A 7,705-nucleotide genomic window follows, 5' to 3' on the forward strand; every position below is an offset into this window, starting at 1 on the left:
GCCACCCACTGAAGTAGCCTGTCAAACCTATCTAAGGCCTGCTAGCGCAGAGCCTGTGTGCGCAGTTTTCTGCCACAGGGACCTGGTATCTAAATTTACTTGCCAGGCCCAAAACTCCCCTTTTACTACATGTAAGTCACCCCTAAGGTACGCCCTAGCTAGCGCTTTGGGCAGGGTGCCATGTATGTAGAAGGCAAGACATGTGCCATGTTGCGTGGCCTGTCCTGGTAGTGACAAACAGCCTAACTTGGTGTCTCACTGCTGTGAGTGCTGCCTCCTCATAGGATTGCATTGGAAATGCCCTGCCTTATGTGTAAGGGGTATTGTCTGATTTATGAGGGGTAGCGTAGGCATGTTTGGTATGGTTGTGATAGTGGTGAGAAATGCTGCTTACTGGTGTAGGTGTATTTTTATTACTATCACAGAAATGCCACTTCTAGAACGTGCGCATTTATCTGTGCTTATGACTTTGGTGTTTTGCAGCTTGCCTCCAATCCACGTCTGGGCAGACAGACAGTTGGGGCTTTGTGCATACTTCTCAGACAGCCTGAACACAGGGAGGGTGGAGGTGACACAGAGGTGCATCTACATATTGTAAAGCCTTCCGGGGCTGAGAGAAGGGAGAGGCGGGGCACACCTGCATTTGTAAAGGCTGTGCCCTGGCCTCACACAATAGGGTCTTTAACCCCCCACTGATGTTTGGAGCCTGTGCTGAAAGGAGAGAGGGGGCACTCCCAGAACCAGTTGTAACTGGCTGAAACCTCCTCTCCCTACCATTGTAAAACACACTGTAACCCTAGTATAAGTACATGGGAATTTTCCCCAAAATTTGAACACTCTTGGAACTTGAAACTGGACACAGAACGCTGATGAATGGACTCACCAGGAAACCACCTTGGACTGCTGCTGCTGTGCTAACCTGTGACCTGCCTGGTCACTAGAAGGAGCTGCCACCACCAGAACCCCTTGTGCTGGCCTGTAGCTGGGCCACCAGCCCTGTGCTTCTCCTTGTTTTTGTTGCTTTTTCCCAGGGACAGGGTGCTGTGGCCCCTGACCCCTGCAACGATCCCTGCAGCTGGCACTAAAAGCGCTGAGAGAAGCGCTCTGTTGTGTGTCCCGGTGCTTTGCTAAAGCACCCCTCTGCTGAAGAGAAAATCACCGCCGCAGCCCGAGGTTATGGAAGTGCCCTCGCGCTTGGAGGAGCACTTCTCTGCCGTTTAATCACCGCCGCAGCCCGGGCTTGGAACAGAGCCCTCATGCTTCCGTAAGCGCTCCCCTGCTGTTAGGAATCACCGCCGCAGCCGCGCTGCCCCCGGTGCCCCCAAGGCACCAACAAACTCGCTGGAAGGAGCGAGCCGCTCCTGTCGTGACCCCGGGGCACACAGATCTGGACCCATGCCCCCAGGCACTAGTGGACTCCGCTCCATGTGGGAGCCAACCTCAGCCAGAGAAGACGAGCCGGAACTCCTCCGGAGAAGCGCGACCTCCGCGGCTGTACTTCGAGGTCACGGGCGGGAGGAGGCCTCATCGGAGGCACCCGCGCCGCGAGACCTCACTGCCCTCGGCATTGCAGGGCCCAGATACAGAAAGGGAGTTCCTTTCCCCCCGGGCACTGCCTAAGGGGCACGATCACCCCGTTCCGTCTTGTGGGCAATTGTTTGGCTTCCCCCCCTTTTGGGGAGGGCCAGTGGAGGCCCGGGGGGCCCTACAAGGATCACGGGACCCCGGAGTGGCCCGTTCTTTTTCATGGTAGAGAGGTCGCAGACCGCCCCTCTCCCCCCAAAGAGCACCGCGTGGCCCCCGTTTTTGCGCAGAGGAGCGCCGGGGGCCCCCATGCTCAACTCTTAGGCACGGGAGTGCCTCTACTACAGAAACAGGTACTTTTTAGGAAAGCTAGGCTCTAGGAGCCTAGTACAGACTTTTGGATGGTTTAGATTTCCTACCTGTTTACTGTTCCTACATATGTGTGCTAATGTTCCTTTTTATGGGCATTTAGAAATTGTTCATGCCAAGTGCATATATCTTTTACTATAATTCCTGACTACTGCTTATGTTGCAGAATCCTGAGTACTTACGTGTTCTAATGTGAGAACTGCATATTCTTGCAAAGTATTAGTAACTTGTGTAACATTCTGACAACTGCTAAGGTAGCGGGGTATTACTTACGTATAATGTTGGTCTACTTATGTTTTGTGCAATACAGATAATTTTTACATAGCTCAGTGTTGTGTTTACTTTGTGGTGTACATTTTGCATCACATGTGTTGTGTGTGTTGAGCAAACGCTTTACACATTGCCTCTGGGATAGGCCTGCCTGCTCGTGACAAGCTACCAAAGGGGTGAGCAGGGGTTATCTTGGACGTGTAACTCCCTAGCCTTGACTAGAGTGGGTAGGTTCTGCCTGGCTGAGGTGCATACCCTAGCCAACCAGAAACCCCATTTCTAACACACAGGAAGCACTGACATTTCCGAAACCTACAAAACAAAACTCCAAAAACGTATCTGTCACAGAAAAGTGTACTGAAGTCTAAAATAGTGACCAAGATTTACTAAACTTTGTGATTTGATGTGCTACATGAAAATCAGCATTACTTTATTCCACAAATGGTTCAAAATTCCATGAATGGCACCATATTTATTAGGAGTCAAGAATAATGCCATCATCTGCACTGAAAAGTTTTAAAGCCTCTGCCCCAGTTGCAGTATAGGATGAACACTGCTTTCTTGATAGACCTCCTCTGTTCTTTTTAAAACGGAAACAACACTCTCCACCATATGCTTCTGTTAGACCATTCCAACCACATATAGAATTGAAGACAGTCTCTAGTGGACAACAGCCCAAAAGAACAGAGATCCTTAAAAATGCCAATATGTAACCTAAATTGCCTTACCTTCCAGAAGTGAGTGGGTAAGTTATTACTTGTAAACCTCAAACTTGTGCCCTAGGCTTCATGGCCAATTATCACATATAGTGCACCCACTAGTCGGATAGTTTAAAAACAGATATGTTTTAAGCTCTTCTCCAAAGGAGAGAAGATTACTGATTTTACAAGGGTGTTGGGGCATTTTCCATCAATGGGGCTATGACAGAGATTGCTCTACATCCGATCTGGATTAATTCACTCAAGAGACCAGAAAAGGAGAGAGTTCCTCTTGGTGATCTGTTGCAAGGATTATTCAGAAGCAGTCTAAAAAAAATGAATCTTCTCATAGGAACGATCTTATAGCAGTTTCATAGGGCCTTAAGGGTGACCTCTCCCTCTACAAAAACCCAATAAAATGATCACCACACATTGTAGACAGTACTAAACTTCTGAAGATAAAAAATCATCCTTACTTATGAGTTTTGAAAAACCTGAAAATCTTTCTGGAAGGCAAAACTAGTATGCATTTGAGCAATACGGACATGAGTTAGTCATAGGGTTAACGAATACTGCTCTTAAGTTGCTTCGGATAAAAGGGTAAGGCTTTAGTTGCAGAAACCAGGAAGAAACTACGGTATAGATCTAAGGCATGCAACTAAGCTTCATAGCCGCAGTAAAACCTATACGCTTAACCTTCTCTGTTGTGACAGGTATTGAACCAAGGGCATCAGACCAATGTGAGGAGCACCGAAGATTGCTATTTCTAAAGGACATCACTTCTGTCTTTGATGCATTCTTTTTTAGTAAGTTATGGTTCATCCACATTGCCATGCAGTCTCCAAATAATCCATGAAAAATGATTTGTTTCAGCCACCAGCTTATCAAAACGTATCAGACAGCGCAGAACACATGCATTTCCTAATTCACATAAACAACAACACCACCCTCAGAGGAACACTCATCTGCAGACCACCAGGACCTCGCCCCCCCTTCTGTGATGCCATCGCTGACACCATCAACCCTCACAACCACAGCTTCTCATCCCTTGTAGATAACCTCACGAACCTCGGACTCAAACAACTGGTCACAGCACCCACCCACTCAGCAGGACACACACTAGACGCAATCTTCACCTCGAGCAACCACCTAACCTACACTCACACCACCGAACTACACTGGACTGACCACCACTGCGTACACTTCGCCTTCTCCAAACCTCCCACACACCACCACCAACTCACCATACCTTACCGCATGTGGGACAAGATCCCCACAGAATACCTGAACTCCCAACTTGCGCAGAACCCCCCACACCAACGACCCCAAAATTGCTGCTCATAACCTCACACAATGCATCACAACCTGCGCAGACTCACTCGCCCCTCTCAGAAGAAACATCACCACCCGCAACATCAAGAACGCCCCCTGGTTCACCACTGAACTCCAAGCCTCCAAGCGTGAATGCCGCAAAGCAGAGAAAGCTTGGCGACAGGAACCCTCAACCAACAACTTCTCCACCCACAAAACCTCCACTCGCAAACACCACCAACTCATACGCACCACCAAAAGAGCATACTACAAGGAACGCATAGACCTTAACTCTCACAACTGCAAGGAACTCTTTACCATCATCAAAGAGCTCTCCAAACCCAAAGCCAGCAACATAGACACCACGCACACACAACTCCTCTGCCACTCCCTCTCCAACCATTTCCACCGCAAAATCTTAAACATACACAACAGTTTCAAACCACACTCACCCGCCACACACATCTCCGACTCGACCAGCAAAGACCCTCCGCACACCGCCCAACCTACTACTCACCTGGGCCCCTACCAACGATGAAGAAACAGAAAAAATGATGAATTCCATCCACTCAGGCTCCCCCTCAAACCTCTGCCCCCATCGCATTTACAACAAAGCCAGCCCAACCATCGCACTCAAGCTTCGAGACATAATCAACAGCTCTTTCGACGATGACTCCACCTTCCCAGACCCCTGGAAGCACACAGAAATCACCGCACTCCTGAAAAAGCCCAAAGCTGACCCTGATGACCTCACCAACTACAGCCCTATTTCACTCCTCCCCTTCCCTGCCAAGGTTGCTGAGAAACTAGTGAACACCGCCTGTCTTACTTCCTAGAGGAAAGCAACACACTCAACACCTCCCATTCTGGGTTCCGCAAGAACCACAGCACTGAGACCGCTCTCATCGCATGTACTGACGACATCAGAACCAGAGTCGACATGGGCGAGACCATCGCACTCATCCTCCTGGACCTCTCCACTGCCTTTGACACTGTCTGCCATCAAACTCTCCGCACACGCCTCCATAACGCAGGGATTCGACACAAGGCCTTAGACTGGCTCACCTCCTTCCTCACCGAAAGAACCCAGAAAGTCCGCCTCCCTCCCTTCCACTCCACAGCCACCAAAATCATCTGCGGAGTCCCCCAAAGGTCCTCCCTCAGCCCTACCCTTTTCAACATTTACATGACCCCGCTCGCCAACATCCTCCGACCACACGGAATCACCATCAAATCCTACGCAGGCAACACCCAGCTCATCATCTCCCTCACTCGTAACCCTACCACCGCCAAAATCAATCTCCACGCTGCACTCCTTGACACCGCCACATGGATGACAGCAAACCACCTCAAGCTCAACTCCAACAAAATAGAAATCATCATTTTCAGCCCCAACAAAACCATATGGGACGACTCCTGGTGGCCCACCGCCCTAGGCCCCCCACCGACCCCCACAAAACACGGACGTAACCTTGGCATCATCCTGGACCCCTCCCTCTCCATGACCCAGCAAGCCAGAGCCGTCACCTCCTCCTGTTTCAACACACTCCGCATGCTGCGAAAAATCTTCAAATGGATTCCCATAGAGACCAGAAAGACCATCACCCACGCACTCATCAGCAGCAGGCTGGACTACGCAACGCCCTCTACATCAGCACCACACTCAAACTCAAACGCAAACTCCAGAGAATCCAGAACGTAGCCGCCCGCCTCATCCTGGACCTCTCACGAAATGAACACATCTCGTCACACCTCAGATCCCTCCACTGGCTTCCGATCGACAAGAGGATCACCTTCAAAATCCTCATCCACGCACACAAATCCCTCCACAACACCGGACCATCCTACCTCAGTGAAAGACTGAACTTCCACACTCCCACTTGCCACCTCTGCTCCGCCGACCTCGCACTCGCCACAGTCCCCCGCATCCCACGCACCACCACCGGAAGCAGATCCTTCTCCTACCTAGCCCCCAAAGCCTGGAACTCCCTCCTCACCAACCTCCGCAAGACTCAGAACCTCCTGCTCTTCAGAAAAAACCTCAAGATATGGCTGTTCAAACAGTAACCCACCCCCCTCCACCAGCACCTTGAGACCATCACGGGTGAGTAGTGCGCTCTATACATTTTTTGATTGATTGATTGATTGAAACCACAAAAGGGAATCAGCTGCATATGAAATTATTCAAAACCCAAAAAGCCAAATCCTTTAAGCAAGGTTATATAATGGCTAGGAACTTGGGCTAGATGATCAAAGCTATTTAGCGGTCGCAAACTGTTCGATTCGCAAAATCGGGCCGTTTGCTACCGCATAAAAGCTGTCTGGCATATTCCAAATGCAAAATTTTGATTTGGTAATCTGTCCCTTCCTAAAACCAACGAGCAGTGGTATGATTGAATGTTTTGCGACCGAAATGCAGTCACAAAACATTCGCAGGTTACCACCAACTTTAAATTGGTGGTAACTAATTCGCAAACGGTAAGAGGTCCCCAATGGACACCTTGCCCTGTGTGAATATCTGCAAAAGCATTTTTTAGGAGCAGGCAGTGGTCCCGGGGATCACTGCCTGCACTTAAAATATGAAAAGGAAAACTTTTCTTGAATTTTTAAATGCATCCCATTTTCTTTTAAGAAAAATAGGTAGCAATTAAAAAAAAAAAGAGAATGCTTTATTTAAAAGCAATCATAGACATGGTGGTCCCCAGCAGGCCACTTTCCCTGTGATGTTTTGCGATTCCCAGTGGGTTGCAAAGCAAGACCTTCCTCATGAATATTAATGAGGTAAGTCTATTTGTGACCCACTGAGAATTGCAAATGTAACCCAGTGGAGTTTTGAACATTTGGAATTGCGATTTCCTAATTGTGATTGACCTTGAATCGCAATTAGGAAGTCACAATTCCAAACGTACAATCATCTGGCCCCTAGCTTCCATAGAAAAAACATATTTTGTTTTGGCAATAACTTTGTACAACACTCACTTCAGCTGCTGTCTTGAAAGTGTTGGGGTGATTAGTTAAGTTGGGGGCCGAGAAATAGAGGGTATCAAAACGTGTTTTCCCCATTCAGTTTTTCATAGGGATTTTAGACTTGACTCCAGCCAAACCACTGGATGGAATAGCCAGCTCTTGGTCCAGAAAGGGCCCTTTTTAAGTCAAGCCTTAACAGCGCGCATTCGCTGTGAGCAAAGGCTTGCTGTATTCAGCAAAAGAACTTTAGTCCCTCCTGCTGCTTACCATTGGTTGACTGCAGCGTCACTCTTCCTTGCTACCTCCTAACTGGTTCAGGCCTCCAATACATCATTTCCGTTCAGGCTGAGGCACACCGTCCAAGTACAGTTTCCTTTCGCTTTTATTGTTTATCTGTTGTTAGGGGGGGAACCTTTTTTAAATTATTTCCTGCCTCAGTGTTCCTGCCCCTGTTTTGGAAATGTCCTCCTCTACGCTGACAGGAGGTCCTTTATAACAATTTCAAGGTATTTATAATCTTGTTTTTAGACACAGGACACAGAGACTCAAACTCAGCTCCCTGGTGC

The sequence above is a fragment of the Pleurodeles waltl genome, chromosome 7 (assembly GCF_031143425.1).
Source record: "Pleurodeles waltl isolate 20211129_DDA chromosome 7, aPleWal1.hap1.20221129, whole genome shotgun sequence".
Lineage (NCBI taxonomy): Eukaryota > Metazoa > Chordata > Amphibia > Caudata > Salamandridae > Pleurodeles > Pleurodeles waltl.